The sequence below is a fragment of the Lichenostomus cassidix genome, chromosome Z, assembly GCF_008360975.1.
Source record: "Lichenostomus cassidix isolate B80296 chromosome Z, HeHo_3.0, whole genome shotgun sequence".
Taxonomy (NCBI): domain Eukaryota; kingdom Metazoa; phylum Chordata; class Aves; order Passeriformes; family Meliphagidae; genus Lichenostomus; species Lichenostomus cassidix.
Window position 1 is genome coordinate 48,835,245 of NC_139511.1, and position 18,501 is coordinate 48,853,745.

Sequence of the window (18,501 nt, forward strand, 5' to 3'; positions counted from 1 at the left end):
CATAGTCTAGACATCGCCTCCCCTTTTATGAATCCCTAGAATCATTGGGGCCTTTTTGCAGAGAAAGGTATATAGCACTGTTTAGAAGAGAAGTTTTTCAGACAGATCTGAGGAGTGACAAGTCAGAGCTTGCCTACACTGTGAATGCAAGGGTATTGTGATATTTTACCATACTCAGAAGGTATAAAGTGATGCAGTTACCTGAGCTGCTTGGATGCATTTGTGGAAGGGAAAGAATGCATGGACATGCACCCATTTTTACTTCTTCCTGATGCACAGGGAAGTCCTGAACACTTTCGCCACTTGGAGAGATGTAGGGCAATTTGCCTGCTTGGTACTGTTTCCACTTTAAGAAACAGCTTTGTGCATTACAGAAGAGGTTGTAAACAGCAACAGAAGTCCTGATTAGCAGCAATAATCGGTAGCATATAGGGTTGAACTGGGTTAATCTGAAACTCTCTAGGCATTTTTAACATTATTCACACATATGAAAAAGAAAAGATATCTAGGTAATGGAACAGCACCGTTGTTCCTTCAGTTGCTGGCCAGCAGTGGTTCTAACTGACATCTCTGAAGTTCTCAAGAAAATTGACAATGAAATCAAGGCAGGAATCATTTGGCAGTCTCAATAGTCCCAGGTTAAGAAAAGAAAAGCCATGGAATGTCAATCTGTAGAGTTTCGGTTTCTCCTAACATATTTGAAAGAAATATCTTTCAGTAAATATCTTTGACACAATGGTACATGTGACTGCTTATTGCATCTAGCATCATGATTGTTTACTTCCTCCTAATTTGAGCCCACCTTTTCTCTCTGTGTGCTCTTTTTGAAGCACTGCAGGGGCTGCAGGTCTGGCAGAGCAAACAGCCACTCTCCACTTGTGCTTTGTTTCTCACTGCAGAGTCCTCCCATGGCCAGCACACACTTCAATTTTCAAGTGACAGGATTTCACCCTCAGCCTTTGGGAAACCAAAGGTTGTAGTGTCCAAAGATAAGAACATGTTGCTGCATAAGATCTTTAATTTTCCCCACCCACATGTGCAATGTCGCTTGCAGGCTAGAAATGACAAAATGAAGCAGGAGCACCTGCTCCTAGAGAAAGAAGTTGTAATTGCCTGTTATAAACCAATCAAGATAATTTAAATGAATGAACTTGTTGTAACTAGTAACAATAACTACTCAATCTATTTTTATGGTCTTACGACACAGTAAGTCTTAACTGCACAGTGTAACTTTAAAATAAAATCCCATCTTGATTTTATAGACTGAAATATAGTTATGCTAAACAGGCAGGTAGGTGAAAAGGAGTGTCCTTTGCTACTTTTTACCTAGGGCATTGGCTTAGATCTGCTGCAGGCATTTCTGATGCATATCAGCAGGTAGAAGACTTTGGCAACAGATAAATTCATTGTCTCTTTCTTTTTTTCCTGCACATATCCATAAGGTATACAATACAACACAGAGTACCAGTAATGTACCTGTTTGCTGACGCTGTTGCTGGTTTTCAATACTCTTTTTGAGTTTGGTCTCAGGTCGCACATGTCAACAGTATTGTATTTGCAGTGGGTTATTTAACAACGTCCCTTTACAATCTGGTATTCCACAAGCCAGGAAGAGAGAGGATGTGAAAGTACAAAATGCATCTCTGTTCCCTCAGAGTCCTTGAAAATATACACCAGTGAATATGTTTTCCTGTCTTACTTGATCTCGAGTCTTCTTTGAGTCACACACACATGCACATACACAGAATGTGGAAAATTACGAGCGAAGCTGCAAAATCATCCACTCTTGCGGTTAGGAGCTCCTGTTAAAATCGGAGGCGTCATCTAGTGGGCACTGGGAGAAATGGGGATGAGGCTGGTGGATGCTTCAGGAAGGCGTGAGCAGAGGGTCGGAGCAGGGATGCCGGCAGTACCGCTCCGCGGTCAGCGGAGGAGAGCAGCGAAGACAGAGGGTCCGAGAGCTGCGCTGCAGCCCTGTCACATCCATCCCAAACACCCGGGAGCTGCGGCAAAAAGGACTCGAGTCTCTGATTTGAGCTGTGCGGGTGATAAGGAGTCAGCCCTAATTCACGCTTGATACGAGACTGAGAACACATGAGCTTGGGAAAAAAAATCAAATTTGTATGGTGTCTTCAAAAGGAATGTAAGAGAGGAAACCACTCTTCTTCCCTCTCCACAGTTGCTGAGAATGAATAGTTTGGTTTTTTACAAATCCACAAATGGCAAGGGGATGCAGAGAAAGCAATGCTTCTGAGGGTGGATCATCACCTAAAAGAACTACTTATGTTTGAAAGAAAAGTCATCCATTTTTTCAGTGTTGGTATTTGTGCACATTAAAGGGTGACTTCATTTGCAGTTATTTAATTATTGTCTTTCAAATCTGTGTCCCCTCAAGCATCACGGCATCATTATTCATAATATAGGTGTTATATTGGATGGCAATAGCAAAAAACATTTTAAGACCTAGCCAAAGATCATCCTAAGATTCAGATGGCTATGCCTTCAGCTCTCAGCTATCACCAGAGGGAAGCACAGCCTGTCTGTTCACAAATTTGAGCTTTATTACAGCAGCAAGCAAAGCTGATAGCGAGTATTAATCACCATGAGAAAATGCCACAGTAGAGAAGGGGGTGTGGGCTGTAAACTGGCTCTACACATGTAATAACTGTGCCCCTGCATAAAATATGTGTTTTAAGCAGCCATGTGAATGCCATCAGGCTGGGAATGTGTCTGCAGTGCTCACAGTGGCCAGTCCATCCAGACTGCGACCTCCTGGCACACAGCAGCAGCTGTAAAGGGTAAGGGCAATTTCACTGGGCAAGAACACAAGAGCAGATGCAGAGCTAGCAACACCAGGCTGAAAATCATACCTTGTGTATCCTCATGACCCATGCCCGTCCACATGGAAACACTCTATCTGCTAAAGTCAGATTACTTGTGATATATAGGAGGCTCACCCATATCTAGCATGAAAAGCTCACAGGAGGATGATAGCACAATGATACAACGAACTCAAGTCCTACAGCCTTAGTTATAAAAGACACACATTGTCAAACTTGAATCAGAGTAATATTACCAAATAGAAAATAGTGTAGCTCAGGGAATAGGATGGATCTTTTAGTGGTCTTAAGGCTCGGTTACAGCTCAGTTGAGCACAACTTGCTGAGTTGAGAAGAGGTAGAAGCAGCCTTTGAGAGAGTAAATACCTTATGAGGAGTGTCACAAAGGAGTAGGATAGGTCACTTGAAGTATCGCTGTCAGAGGTATTAGCAATAATGGTTTAATATGAATTTATAAAAATGCAACTTATCAAAGTTTGATGGCAATGTCCTTTCTATTACTTACTATGTGGATGAAACATACAAAGGCACGTTGAATTAGAATCAATTTAGAATTATTTACACCAGAGACAGAAAAGGGTTAAGGAGACCCTTCCACTGAGTCATGAAGTTCAGAGTGGACTGCCTAACATTCTAAACTGCTGATGGAACTTAGGTGTTGCTAGGTCCAGTCTTAGTCTCAGACTTCATCAATGGATTGCTTCTAAAGAATGCTGTGTGCATACATCATAGGGGGAAATAAAAAGAGCTGTTAGGGAGAGTATTAGTCAAGCAGCCTACAGACAGCACACAAGCATGTAGAGAAGAATCTTTTACCACAGCACAGAAGCCCTTGCACTAGGAACCCCTATAAAAGGTGGGTTTAAGATGTCTGTGATGAAGGAGCTTGATGCATGAAATATATGGATGTGACAAAATATGCCTGAGGAGAACTGGAAGGCTATATAGTTCTGGACAGTGGGCACAGCTTAGGAAGGAGTGGCTGCAGGACTAGAAAGGCAACAGAAATTTTATGGTAGTAGCAACTAAGGGAATGCATGGTGCCTCAACCATTTACTGGCAGAAAAAATGCTCAGAAGCAAGGAACTCCTCCTCATCAACTGCCATCAAAGCAATTCCTCAGGCCCATCTAAATTGTCAGGGAATACAGCTCTTGGGAAGGTGGTTGTGCTCCTTTGTCTCTCATTGACCAGCAGCACTAGCCTCGTGTTGTACAGCTGGTTTCAAGTTTGCCTAAGAGGTCAGCTGTACACACCCCATCTCTGGCTGCTTGGCATTTCCCTGTTGTGTCAGCCAAGGCAGTGTGAGTACTGAGATCAGGGGGAGAACCTGAGAGACAGATCTTGCTCTGGTGCTGACTGCCTGCAGAACGCAGAAGAGTCAGAGGCTCATCAGCCCTGCTGTGATTTATTAGCTGCCAGGGCCATATCCACAGGTGCCAACGACAAGCCCAAATTATAATTTATATGTCAGTTCCTTTGCCCAATTTGCTGCTGTTCACTCTAAAGAGAACCACTAAAGTGTTTGTTTCAGCTAGAGGAACCTGAGAATTTGTTTGCCTCTAGCAAGGAACCTGTGAATATTTCAGGTGGGAGAGGGAAGCAGCAGGCTTAGATAGTCTCTGAAAACATGCAAAAGAGACTTTCAGCACCAGGAAGATGTCAAAGGAGAAGCCATGAGGAGTTTACATATAACTCCTTATCTGGGCAGTAATAGGGCAGGAGCAGCAGGGATGCTCTCCTATGTTATCCCTACAGCTTAGTTTAAAAGTTTGCTGCACTTCAGACCTGTTTAACTTTTTCTCCCTTTAGCTATCTAGTCACAAAGCACAGTTTGTATATACTGTAGAAGAAATGACGCAAGTAATCACAGCCCACAACCTGATATTTGTGCTAACAGGCATCAAAAGGTTAAATTCCTAGCGCAGACATTAAACTTGTGACTATCTAATCTTATTATAGAGAGATTATTTGCTACTCTCCTACTGCTGGCCATCTCACACAGGGAAGCGTGATGAGGGTGCCCTTTGTGCCTTGATAGTGTATGTGTGCACACAGCTTTCTCAGTAGTGCTTTTAAACACCTCCCAGTCTTTCACCCAGAAGGCCACCTCTTGTACCACCTCCCTCAAGAACCCTTCAGAGTTACTTGAGGGCACGAGATATTAGAGCAGCCTCTAGCCCCATCTCCATACTTTGGTTGTAACCATATTTTGAGCAACTAACCTGTTTCTGGTAATGTAACTCTGTAATAAAGAATTTTCAGAGTTTACCCATCTCTGTTAAGGCTAACACAGCTGTACAAAGTGGAGCACAAAAGTGGGATTTGTCTTGTCAGATTCTTCCAACAAATGTAGGAGGCTATAGAAAGCAAAGTGGCTTCAGCAATTCCTGTATCCTAGGAGAAAAAAATATTCAGGAAAGTGAGTAGGGAGCTGAGAGCAGAAAGGAGTTGCTCTGCATACTGAAAAAGAGCCCATAAATCAATACCTAGACTTTTCAAATTTAGTTTTAAAAGTAAGCGTCTATACACCCTTCCTGTTGTCACACTAAGTCTTCCATGAGACAGTAAGACTTCTGCTGAGATGTTCAAGTTCCCCACAGAAGAAGTCAAATGCTTTCTGACTGACTGCAGAATCAGGAGGAACTGTGAGGTGTTGTAAAAATGTGAAACTCATTAAAATCATGTCCGTCTCTGAAACTGGTAGAAGGAGGTTGGATTTAACTGAAATGCTTTTTTAGCTAAACTAAGCCACTGGAGGAAGGTTAACACTATCATTTTCAATGAAGTGTTGCCCAACAAGACATAAATATTTGTGTGCTCTTATATAGTAAGGATCTGTTATGGGTACAGATAAATGCCACATTTGAACACCTTCTGGGGTGGGAACATAAACAGTGGGAAGCCCCTGCACCCTGCTAGCAAGGACCCTTGCCAAAGATAGACATGGAAAATGTAAATTGTTTTCTTGGGAGCTCTTGAAAAATTTATTTTCTTTCACTCTGTGAGATTGCACAAACTCTGAATGCTGTCCTGTGGTCAGCTACATTTCCCTCTAGACAACAAATGATAATAGAAATATTTCTTTGGAGCAGGTGTATGCTCACGTGTAGCATGAACATATACATGTGTAGGATGCAGTATGTTCATGTAGCTGGATTTCCCAGCTCCAGCTGGGGCACGCTTGAAAACTTTCATCAAAGCAAGGACTGATAGTATACTCAATAACAGTTATTTCACAAATCTGTTCTTTTGGAAGTTTTGACATGCTGATACACTGCAGTTAATTTAAATTTATTTTGTTGATAATATCTTCAAATAACATTTCCCCATTCTAAAACCCAAGCCTTTTGTGATTAAAGCTATTTGATAACAACGTTGCCTCGTAAGTGGGAAGGTAAAATAATCTGGGAATGAAACATTGTATAGGGCTCAAGGAGGCTGACATCTGAATGTACTTAGTGGACAGGAAACTTTTTTTTACTTTCATTTCTTGCTTCTTTTATCCTTAAGCTCAGCAATAAACTAGCACTCTATGGTTAAAAAGTCAGGAGAACAGATGTATGGTATGACTGTATCAGGATCTGTATTTCACCTATGGGGTGTAAATTATAAGAAAGTCCTTCGAAGAAGCTTTGAGAGTATCTAGCTAGATTTCATTGCAATTATATTGCAACAGTAAAGTTGATTATTATAATTATTATAATTCCAGTCACTTGATTGCACTGAAGTAAACACTTCAGTCAAAGTTCATTCACAGTTCACTATTCAGCTTGTTGCTTTTAAGGTGAGTCCTGAAGAAATTTCGCTGAGCACTGCACATGTTCCAGTCAGCTCCAAGCCATGCTTCTTATCAGAGGCCTGGCTGGACTGTGCTAACTCTGCAAAGCATTTGAAGGCCAAACTACACCACCAAGCATCATGAAATACATGTTGAGGATTTTGGTGTTAGCAGCCACATGCTAAAGTAATTTTACAAGGCTCTTTTCTTATCCCTGGCTTGTCCTCCACTCTTTTCATGTCCCTTTTGAGAAGGAACACATCTAGCTATTACAGCATGTGGAAGCTTGTTTTTGTTATGTTTGGTTAAGGTTATTTTGGCACAGAGGGTTTCGGATTAGCAGTGAGAGTTGAAATGTTTCTGTTGGGTGTCTGGATGTGGCTCTGCCCTGTGGTGTGGTGCTGGGCAGACTGTAAGACAAATCTCCACACCTCACTGAAGCCTCTGGTGAGGCATTTGTGACACCAGTTGAGAACAACTTAGGTTGAGGGATCTATTCTAGACCCTGCTACTGCCTGCTTCACCTTGTTGTCCCAATAAGGCACCTAGAAGTCTCTGCTCTCCCCTCAAACTGCTGAAGAACCCTCTCATGGGATGGAACTTCCTACTGTCCTTAAGAGGTATTTTGAGTTGTCAGAGCAAAAAAAAGGATACTGTGTGTTTGTCCCTGAAGTCTGTCAATCTCCATGCTCTATGCTCAGTAGGAGATGGTAGACAAGAGAGTAAAATGGTGAACAAGCTTTCCCAAAGCACAGGGATGTCTCTCCTGTTAGGCAGGACACAGCGCACCGTGCTGCCTCTGCCTAGGAGTAATATCAGTGCTCTGGAAATTGGTATATGTGCTGGGTGAACTGTGAGGGTCTTGCATCACTTTGTTAATACAGTGATCCATACAGACAGAGGTGAGGATGCCCATTTTTAAGAATTTATTTGTCTGAGCGTGCTTCTTCTCAGCAGGAAGAAGTAGCACATCAGGCTGCTAGTCTGGCAAGCTGATACAGCAGCTGCATTCTCAGATTTATGCTTTCCTTTCCACACCCGAAGCCAGTGCATTTACTAGGCCTTGGGTAAATGTTTCATGGCACCAAGGCTTCTTATCCCAGAGCATTGTCCCACCAAACTGTCCTTGTTTGTGGAGTGCTCTTCTCCCACCTTGCAGGTAAGGGTTGGAGAGACAGGTTTCACCAGCAGCTTTGGAGGGAACCGAACTGAGCATTCAGGTCATTCCAGACCCACATACATTGATTCAGATCTCTGGAAGCTCTTGCCTTTTTTTCCAAATGCCCCATGGCAAAAAGCCAAAGGACCAGCACACAAACTCACCATGGAGTTGTCTGAATCAGAGACAGGAATCCTGCTTGCACAGGATGTTGTCCTCCTGCAGCCTGTGAAAACAGAGCTGAAATATGGTAGCCATCTCTTTGTTGTCTAAACCAAGTTTTACAGTCTACCCAGATCTGGAATGGCTAGCAAGAGATCACCAGATGTTGACCCTGGATGGCTTTCTAAGATGCAACCCTTCTTGAGGGTAAAAGTTTTTCTTAAGGAAATGGAACACATCTTGGTGCTTCCATATATTATCATACTAGTTTTTCCTGTCTCCTGGGTCCATGAATTTGAGCTATTCAACTGGCAGAGACCAAAGGAAAGGCCAGAACTATTCTGAACTCTTTCAGAATTGTTCAGCCCTTTTCTTAGGAGCAGATGGCCTGTATTTACTTCTCACTCAGTCTAAATACTCACCAGTCTCCCTGTCAAAGTGAGGAGTTGCCAAACAGTGCTGGAAAATATGGTAGTTTCCACACCACCATCATGCTTTGTTCAGCAATTTAAACTCTAGAAGAATTTAACAGGCAGATATTTCCAGTATCAATGCTCTCTTATGATGACTTGGCAGAAGCTAGCTAACTTCATCTTACGTGCAAGTAGTGTCACCTGGATTTGCTGAACACAGGATTTCTGCCCTTCCTGGAGGTCCAAACACCAGTCCCATTATTCACTGTGTCTTCTTTTAGCAGACATTTTTAGCATTAAGATGCAGTGCATGGCACAGCAGATGGCCTTCATTTTCTTTGAACTTCAAGTCCAAGATTCTGCACGTACCTCAGCTTTTTGCCCCGTGGTTTTAATCACCCAAACACTGTAGTTGTATTTGCTTAACACAAGAACACATTTCCTCCATATAAAACAACAGCAAGGAGAGAATGGTTCAGAATAAATGTAGGAAGGAATTAATCACAGCAGCTGCTTAATAAAATATCAGACATAGGACTTAGGGTTTTTTGGGGTTTTTTTTTTTGCTTTGAAAATTTAAGCCACATTTGGAAGCTCTTGAGCAAACAAATGGCACAACAGTTTGAAGATAACCATTTCCATTTAAGCAAGCACAATAAGCAACTGCAGAATGCACCATACAAGCATTTTGGAAACGTGCCTTCTGGGCTCAGCTGTTAAGTCCAAACAAGCACTGGAAAGCACAGTATTTCAGAAAACCTCGAAAAGGCTTCTGCTGAAAACCTTCATTATGTCAGAATACCAAGGTCTTCTAACAAGTGGCTGAGTGAAGATAAATATCTCTGTTTCATCTTTGACAGCAATGGCAATTGGGACAATTATGACTGCAGGTTGAAAGACTGAACCCTATATTTCATTCTACTCTCATGGTGTTTTCTGAAATAACATGTCAGAGGAACATTCACAATTGCAATATATTCCATACATTTTCTTGTATAATCAGTACAAAAGAGACTCTTTGGATGTACAGTCACTAGGGACTAGTACCTACCCTGTTTTGACACAGATACAGTATGATCTTTACCCTTTGCTGTAAATTGGCTCAGAGCACATCTTTATGTGTCAGCTTTGCCTTCTCGCTTTCAGATGTTACCAGCTTCCAGCACTATGGAGCTGCTTTGCAGTACATGTGATTTTCATTTTACACATTTTTGAGTTTCTTCATATGCCCAAATGAAAAAGCCAGCATTCAGAGACATCACATGGTTTTATAATACTCTCTGGTGGAACTTGGGGTTCAGAACCTAATGAAGGGATTATCCTCATCCACATGTGGTATTTTGCAGCTGTAGGAGATATGTCATTATTCCTTGTTTGTTTTGCAGCTTCTGCACAAGCATGCTGACCTGGTTGCTTTATAGAAAGCCTTTACAAGTCACTCTGGAGCAGGCTGTCTTGCAGCACAGGAGCCAAGTCCTAAGAACTAGTAGTGCCGGTAATCAACTGCTGACAATAATAAAGGGAAGCAAGGAACCAAGCATTTATGTTGGAGGAGTCATTGGTATGTCCTAGACAGAAGGAAATATCACGTGTGACAGGAAAGGAAGCAGCTAAGGAAGGTACCTCGGACTAACAGCATGGGATTGACATGAGAACAAATGTGGTTTTAACACAGTTTCTCAAAACATTCTACTTTACTTCCCTTTGGAAACTATTCCAGTTCATTTGCATGTAGCAGCATTCTCAAGGACAGCAAGTTCAACAAGTTTCACATATACAGTATGTTGGATAAAGGAGATACACCACACAGGTGTCTCCATGCCTAGAGAATAAAAGATGGGAAGGAGCCCTACTTTTACGAGTTGTGTTACAGAGAATCCAGCTCAAAGACAGCCTTCTGCTGGGACCCTGGTTTCAACCAATGTGTCTTGAAGAAAGGCTTGATTTGCAAGTGTCAGAGTGAGTGTCAAGCAAAAACTAAAGCAAAAACAGCTAAGAAAACACCTGCAAATCTCCTACTTCTTCTGTGTCTGCTAGAATGGTATTAAGCCATATCAACTCATGCTTAATGCTGAAGTGTGAGCTGCTCTGCAGTGAGCAGTAAGAGGTAGCAGAGTGCAAAGATTAGTTGTCTTTTATTATTGCATTGCAGGGGTTCCCCCTTCCCCTTCCCATCTTGCTCCCACAAACAAGACACCTCTGAGCACACTGCTTAGGAGTAACACCAGAAGCTGAATTAAGACACTGCTATAAGGACCCTGTTGTTAACATATGTATGCTTTCCTTTCTGTAAGCCTGGACTTGTTACAGGTTGCCATAAATTACAGAAGATCGTGCACTCAGCATAACCTCCTGCTCATATCCTCTGTTAGACACAAACCCCTTTATGGTTAGCTACACCATCATGGCTTTGAGGTTAAATTATTACAAATAATGCTCACTGCCCCATGGATTCACTCTCAATTTTTCTTAGTTCAAAATCTCTTAGGCTCTGTCCTTTAATTCTGAGCAGGTAATTTAATGGATTGAAGAAGAGTTTTATCCCAAAAACCTTTTTCCTCTCTGTTCTTTGCATCATGGAGCCTCTGACTAAAGCCTCCATATCCAGCAGGGCATGCTCCCTCACTGCTACCTCCACAAGTTGTCAGTCCAGAATTGCTGCTCACACAGGGCATAGCATTAGCAATTTGTAAGCAAGTGGTTTGGATGGAGGGGATAATCCAATGTCTGAAAATCTTAAAGATTTTTGACTGAAATAGCTTCATCAGCATGCTCCAAAACTGGCTGCCACCCACGCACTGGCTGTGGCAGCAGCTGGCTGTCCCCCTGCAGCCAGGCTGGAACTTAAGTTGTGGCTGTGCTCTCCCTGCCCAGCTGGGCCAAGCACTGTGAGAAGTGTGTGGGTGCTGGACAGCTAGCAGGGCCCTATTGCCATTCCCCACCTTCTCAAATGCCAGGAAGAAGGTGGAAGCCTGGTAGGGTCACCCATCAGCCACTAGGGAAAGTCCCTCTTGTCAGTTTTGATCTGTTTTCTCCAGTACCTTTATGCCATACAAAGACAGTTTCCAAAGTGACCAAGTTATCATATCTCTTTCTGCATATCCCAGAGGCTGACTGATGGCAAAGCAATTTCAATGCAAAGGCCTCTCTTCCTCGACTTAAATCCTAGACCAGTTTGCCAGAGAGAGAATGGATATCATTTTAAACTATGACTCCTGTTTTCTCCATCCATTTATTAAAGAGTAATATGGAAAGACACAGTGAGAGATGACATGGACATTGTTTGAAGCTAAGGGAACTTCCTAGCAGAGAGTTTTTCAGTTGTGCTCTAACTACTTGAACTTGAGCCCAAAATTAAGCTTTTGCATCACTTTAAACCTCTCAGGTTTGCTTCAGTGTACAGTATGGTTGAGGATATGTTTTTAGAATTTCACAATTCCTTTTTTTATTTTCTTTTCAGACCTTGCAGTATTAGAGTCACAGAAAGTAGCTTCCTCTTGCTCTTGCAAGAATCAATCCTCATCTTGAATGTAGTATGCAATGATTTAAGGAGAATTTCTTTAATTACAGTGAAAATGGCAGACATATTGGAAAATGCAAATCCTTCATGACATGTCCTGAGTCAGGGTGGCTTGATGGACACTGAGTTGACCAGAAAGAAGCAGTGTGTTCTTTGGAAATTATGTCCAAGGGCATCCTGGTCTGCATTTGGCAGTGTTGCCAGCACATGGAGGGAACCGACCCCTCCTGTCTACTCAGCCCTGTGAGACACATCTGGAATACTGTGTTCAGTGCTGGATTCATCAGTACAAAAAACACACTGGAGTGAGTTCAGCAAAGGTGCCTTGAAGATTGTTAAGGCACTGGAGCATATCTCATATCAGAAAAGGATGATAGAACTGGGCCTGTCCAATCTAGAGAAAAGAGAGCTCAGGCGACCTCATCACCGTATATGTATGGTGGAAGCAAAGAAGACAGATCTTACAGTGGTGTCCAGGACCACTGTTCCAGGACAGGAATAGGGACAATGGGCACACACTGGTATACAGGAAATTTCACCTAAACCAAAAAATCTTTTTTCTTATGCAGGTGCTTGAACACTGGAACAGGCTGCCCAGGGAGGCTGTGGAGTCTCCATCCTTAAAGACAACTTTGATCCAATATGAATGTAGCCCTGAGCAACCTGCTATGGGCAGGAGTGGCACTGGGCTCCAGAGCTGTCATCCAGCCTCAGTACCACCACAGTTGCCTCAGTACCGCCACAGTTCTACCTGCAGTTCCATCACACAGCACTAAGTTCCAACTTCTAAATGTATTTGAGAATATACTAGAGGAGCTAGTACTGCTTTATAGGATGAGGACAGTTGAAATTATAATAAGTGTAAGTAAAGTTTTGAATTAAATGAAAGATTAAATAAAATGTGGTTTTGCACATGGGTTAAAGTGTAAAGCTCCTGTACACTTGTAATCTCCAAGATGCTTACTAAGCTCTGACAATTTTTTTTTTTCAGTTCTCCATTCATGCATATTGCTGCTTTCTAAAATTTCCTGAAAGGGGTTGGATTTACCTATATATATTCTCTCTGTATCCATAGTTCTGGTCTTTCTAAATCTATGTTCCAACAGTTCTATGACTACTTGCATCATCCTCCCACAGAAGACCAACTCCTGGTGTGATTTTCAAAACCCAGAAGCAAGCCAGCTCTGAAGGTGGACAGTTCACCCATGTCTTCTGTCTGACTTTAAAAAGGGGAGACTGGCCATGGCCAACTCATGGAGGAGATTGTATGGGTAGATGAAAATCAGGAAGGGTCTCATGTGTGACACTATCAGCTCTTGAGACACAAATAAAAGAACTGTAGGGCATACATGGTAGTAGTTCAATGTACCTGTCTCCCGCCCAGCTGAAATTACAAGGAATGAGTAAAAAATCTTGTAACTAGTTTAAACCCAGATTTGACCAAATGTGGTAAGGTATAGATGCAGAGGCTGTCAGCCAGATAATGAGACTGTAAAATGTAACGTTCCTAAAACCTTTGTATCTCTTCTAAAATTATTTCTAGATTCCATCCTGCGTGGATAAGTGTATGTCTTACTGGGCTTCTGTTGGTGTACATATCAGTAGGCTTTCCTAGGCAGATTTTTGCTTTTCCTTAGGTGGAAATTATTATTTATGAAAATGGGAAAAGAGCCATTGCCTTTTTCCAATGTAAATTTTCATTCTTCCAATTCTTCCAACATCATATCTCAACGTAACTGAATACAAGGAACCACTCCTTTTTTTGCTGTTGGGTCACTGTGGAAGTTTTATTTATCAAGAGGGATGCTTCCTCCCATAAAACACCAACAGGTTCCTGTCCCTCCAGTCACGCTGACATTCCTGTCACTGGTTTCCACCTGCCCACACATGATTCCCCAGCAGGCTTTCTTACACAACCCACAGTCTGTCCAGGTTTCAATGCAAGCAAACAGAAAATGGCTGATCACTACTATCTGAGCTAAAGGAGGCATTATGTGACTTTATGCTGTTCAGCTGGCAGAAATTCAGAGGAGAAACTCAGTGATACAGTGAGGATCTCATACATCATAGGCAATGATGCTAGTGCTAGCTTTCACATCAAGGTCAGCTGAATGGGACGTGTTTGGTACAGAAACTGAAAGGCTTGGTCATGCTGACAAGCTGTCAAATTAAAATGAGAGCATACCTCCTAGTTTTACACCCAAAACAAAGAAAGTGAGCCAGTGTCAAAGTCTCTAATTCCAGAACAATAACAGCAGGGATCTGGTTTATGTTCAGGCTCCAGAGCTGTTAACTATACAAGGACTTGCTCCTTCACAGTTGGCCAAAAATTGACTTGCTGTTAGGACACCAACAGGATGAGGAGCTCAGACTGCGACACACAGAGAGGTCTTCGTCATAGCAAAAGGACAAGCAGACAGCACAGGGTTATCTTATTCTCAGGCCAGAATGCAAAGGCATTCCAGATGATTTCACAGGTTTTGAGTCTTGACACCAGCTGAGTGACTTGTGTCTGGTTATCCAGTCATCTTTCCTTGATATTCCACAAGCCAAGCATCTCAACTGGCTGCTTCAAAGACAACTAAGACAAAAAACAATTTTAAGGCAGACTTTGTGTGAGGTACCAGTGCATGTGCAGTCACCTCTGAGAAACCAGCAATGGAGAGAGCTAGCAAACCACCCTATAGAGCAGGGACTCTCCCCCTACCTTCCACAGCCCCCATCTCAATTTTCATGCTCTCAGTTTTTATGAGGGACAAGCACAGTCACTGCACCAGCTGCCAATAATCTACCTCTTCTCCAACTGGACCCATTCCTGTCAAAGCACTACCGAAAGCTGTTGCTTCATCTTTACTTCCTAACACTGCATCACCAACACTGAGGTTAAGTGTTTTCCTTGCCAAGGAAGGGTACTAGCATCCACTTTCAAGAGCCCACTTCCAAAATTTGGAGTCAAGCTCCAGAATTCCATATGTTTAGGGATTACTCTTACATAAAAGATGCCAGGATAGAAAGCTGTTGCTTTGTCCTGGGCCAGGGGAATAAGTCCAGGCAATAAGCCAAGCACTGCGTGGGGTGCTATTAACTCTGAGTTCCTCTAGTTGTCTATATTTATACACTTCTATTCACCTGTAAAAAATTTTGTCTCAGCATGCATATGGAGGGCCCGTACTTGCAACAAGTTACTGGTTGTCTCTGACTATGCCATGACCCAGGCATGCTGTTTTGCAGACCTAGAGAATAACTGTTCTTCATACTACTTTCCACAACTGTTTTGTGCTCCTCAGCCAGCAGATGTTCTTGGCCTCCTGTCCAAACTCCAAAAGTTGAACTTCCTAAGAGGCATGTTCCACCATCACATGAAAAAACTGTGGTCAGAAGGGGATCAGAAGAGAAATGTAACCTGACACCCATAACTTAGTTACAGCACAAATGTGAATCTCATACTCAAACAAGTTGCACTATACAGGAGATACAGGCATCCACACACCCAAAAAATGTCACAGAAATTGTGTTTAAGAAGCAGAGAGCATAGGAGAGCACAAGATACTTTAACAGCTGACTTACTGCCAGCAAGACAGTGGCTTGCAGTAAGCACTGGACAGTTTAAGAGAAATGGCTTCTCCTCTTTTCCATGAGTTTGCACAGCTGCACCAGCAGATGCAGACAATTGGCTACTTCTGCTCTAGAGAAGCTTACGGCTTAAAGAGGAAAGAGTGCTATACAAGCACTGCAAAACTGTGGGAGGAAAACCATATGCTGTCTGAGAATACACTATCTTGCTTGAGCTACTAATCGTCCTCTCAATGAGTACTTTATACTTTATACTTTTAATAAAGGAAAGGAAAAAAATCTGGATTCAACAAGCTTTCAAGGTGAATGAGAAGTGGGGCTCAGGGTCTGTGAAAGAAAAGGAAGCTAAGTACAGGGTGATGTAAAGGAACTGAAGCAAGACACGAGCAAGTGACAGTAAGAAAGGGTGGCCAAATGCTGACTCCAGTGACACTTGATTTTTATCAAAGCAAAAATTTGTCCAAGTCTCATCTCAGTTTTTTTCCAAAAGTAATAGAAATACCACTTTTCTTCTGATGAGTAGGATTTGAGTAAAAAATCTGGGAGATAAATATATTATATATAAGACTGTGTTGTCCTGGGTTTGGCTGAGGGAATAGAGTTAATTTTCTTCTCAGTAGCTGGTACAGTGCTCTGTTTTGATTTTAGTATAAGAATAATAATGATAACACACCAATGTTTTAGTTTCTGTTCAGTAGTTCCTCCCCTAAATCAAGGACTTTTCATGCCCTGGCATTGAGCAGGTTCACCAGAATCCATGAGGGTGCATGGCCTAGAGAAAGGATCCAAACTGCCAAAGAGCCATTCCACACCACAGAATGTCATGCCCAGTAGATGATTTTTGCTGGTGGACAGGCTGGGCAATGGTCAGTGGGTGTAAGTAATTGTATTGTGCATCACTTGTTCCTCTTCAGTTTTATTCCTCTGTCTCTCTTCTTTTCATTACTATGACAACTTTTACAGAATAGTTGTTGTTGTTGTTGTTACAGTTATTATATTTTATTTTGTTTCAATTATTAAATTGTTCTTACCAATCCATGAATTTTACTTTTTTTTTTTTTTCTGATTCTCCTCTCCACCGTGGAGATGGTGGGGGAGTGACTGAGCAGCTGCCTGGCACTTACTTGCTAGCTGGGGTTAAACCATGATGTGTATATATAAATATCAATCTATACATATATCTATATATAAATGCTTGAATTTTTTCAGTTCAATTTTTTCTTAAAAAGCTCAGGTACCAGCCTGTCAGAAGGCTTTGGTTTTCTGGTCTTTTTTATTAGGAGATGAATAAAGACAAGTGATTTCCTGGAAAAATATTTCAGATGTAAAATTGAACAATGTTAGATGCACACACTGTCAGAAAAAGAATTAAAAAATGAAGGTCTAATTCCAGTATCTGGTATTGGTTCAGTACATAGATTGTTGAACTTTCTTTCATCTGTGATCCTAGTTTATACCAGCAGCTTGAAAAACAAAACAAATCATACTTTTAAAAACAAAGAAAGCCCTACTTAAATTAAATTCCCTTGTTAACATTTAATGTTCAACTAAGCCAAAGAAGGAAACAGTGGTGAAAGCAAACAAATATGAAGTACGAAGAATTTCTCTCCATTTATTCCGGGGAAAAGCTGCTTAACTTGGTCTGACTGCTAAACAGATTAGCAAGCAGATTCAGCTCAAGCAAGTTAAAACTCCCTCTAATGGCAACTGGATAAAGGACAGACTTCCAAAAAATGAGAAGCATCTCACTGTATTTTAAACCTATTTTTCACTAAGAAAATATTGACATGCATTCTTTTGAAAAGCAAAGCTTTAGCCAGTGCCCAACATGCTTTTAAATTACAAGTTTGTTACATTCCTGACAAAATTTTTATTTGTTTTGTAAGATGTGTTATGTGAAAATGCACACATTATGTAAAACGTGTTTTCTCCAACCTGTTGCTTTACCAAAGCAGCATAGAAAAACACTCAGGAGATGACTCCTCCCATAAATGAAAAGGGTCCTGCTATTCTGCAACACCATTCCCAATGGAAACACTAAACACTTAGATCACTCAGTTTCAGAATGAGGAATTCACAGGCAAAATAAGCATTTCACCTGTGCAGGGCATTTATTAAAGTTAGAAAATATTACATGCCACTCAAAAATAACAAATAGAAACTGTCCCTAGAAAACCATGAAAATTAAGAACAAACATCAACTGCTTTCAACTCGATGAGTACTGTCTGCAGGATTAAGATGATAAGGAAGCAAAGTAACTAAGGGACTGCCAATTAGCACTACATGTGCTAGCAGAGACATATAGGGAGAACTTACAAAGTCACTAATTTAGAAAGCTGCAAGCTCTGTCATAATGAGATCTGGTAATGCCTTTTTCTATAATCCTGAGGCCATTTCAGTTCTCAGGTAAATTTTATTGGTTATTTTCCTTTATTTCTGTCATCCTTGCACACAGACATGGGATTATAAAACTGAGAGACCACTACTTGATTTTTCATTAGCAGTGATGATTTTGTGCATCTTTTCTACAGCCTGAAGGTCATTTCAATTACTACAAAACAACAATCTCAGCTTCTTGCTGCTCAGAAGTGAAATGTTCTCAGAAGGGAAGTATTTGATGGGTTGGAAATTGAAAGTAAAGTGAATGTAACATTAAAAAAAAAAATTAAACTGATTTTAAAAAGCAGAATTTTTATTCAAAAACTGAACTTTAAAAAATGCTGGCTTTTTAGTAACAGAAGCTTTTATAGAGATGTGTGGAATAGACTAGTCTTTTATGCTACCATGCACTATCCCTCCAGAATGAGAAAGGCACATGGACTTTGATCCAAACCTCACTTAAGTAAATAAAAAGTCTTGTGAATTCACACCAGCCTACATGCACCATTGTTACTTCTTCTCATAGTTACTGGAGGTTCAAAGTAGAAATGACTGTTAAACCTAGCAACCTAAGTAGTAAGTACATTTATAATGGCAGATAGAATAAAAAGTGTATTTTGAAAGTAGGGCAGACTTGCCTGCAAGATGCTGGAGACAAGAGAGAGATGAGTCTA

General features: G+C 41.4%; 1 long non-coding RNA gene across 1 annotated transcript; it reads left to right on the forward strand.

Moving 5' to 3' along the window:
- Positions 1-3,601: 3,601 nt before the first annotated feature.
- On the forward strand, positions 3,602-12,595 carry LOC146424846 (uncharacterized). Its single transcript, XR_014846994.1, has 3 exons — positions 3,602-3,696; positions 9,740-9,915; positions 12,444-12,595. It is a non-coding gene; the product is annotated as an uncharacterized LOC146424846 (long non-coding RNA).
- Positions 12,596-18,501: the final 5,906 nt, after the last annotated feature.